Raw genomic sequence first — 757 nt, forward strand, 5'->3', positions numbered from 1 at the left:
ATATATATATATATACGCACACATGCACACGCACACACATATATATATTCCCTTTTCGAATTTCTGTGATTTATCGTATTTTTTTATGTGGGTGGCGGACTTGACATCTTATGTGTAAATGTATTAGGCTGTTTCTTTCTATCCAGAAAGCATTTAGAAATTTGCATATCCTTTTTATTGAATTACCCGAGTTTAGGCCTTCCCTCTGCATATGTTATTCTCTTGATCGGATGTGTATATCTTTCTGTAAAGCACCATGCATTTTTCCAGTGATTTCACATGCAAACTCTTACACTAAGATTTATTATCCTACGTGCAATAATGTCGCTTGTATATTCCTTTTACCTTCGTTTCTTCATCTTTTCCTAATTTTCTTTCATTCATATCAATTTACAGTTTTCCTTTTCTTCCTTTATTCAGTTATTGTTCTTCTTCTTATTTTCATCTGCCATTTTCCTCTTCAACGTCTTTTCTTAACTTTTACCTGTATATACACCTTTTTATGCTTAGCGAATTTTATTGGTGATCCTTTCTGTGTTATTATTTGTTTTACCATAAAAATTTTCTATATTCATATTTATTCCTCTCTACACTCAGGTTTACATATTCCACCCATTTTATTCTTCATATAAGTTTGAATCGTTTCTATTTGTCTATAATATTAGTTTCCATTTCTCTAATTATAATAAAATAAAATTCTACTAACATATTTTAAATATTACATATGCGATGCTCTATATTATTTGGGTCTACCTAT

Source organism: Octopus bimaculoides, chromosome 4, assembly GCF_001194135.2.
Source record: "Octopus bimaculoides isolate UCB-OBI-ISO-001 chromosome 4, ASM119413v2, whole genome shotgun sequence".
NCBI lineage: Eukaryota > Metazoa > Mollusca > Cephalopoda > Octopoda > Octopodidae > Octopus > Octopus bimaculoides.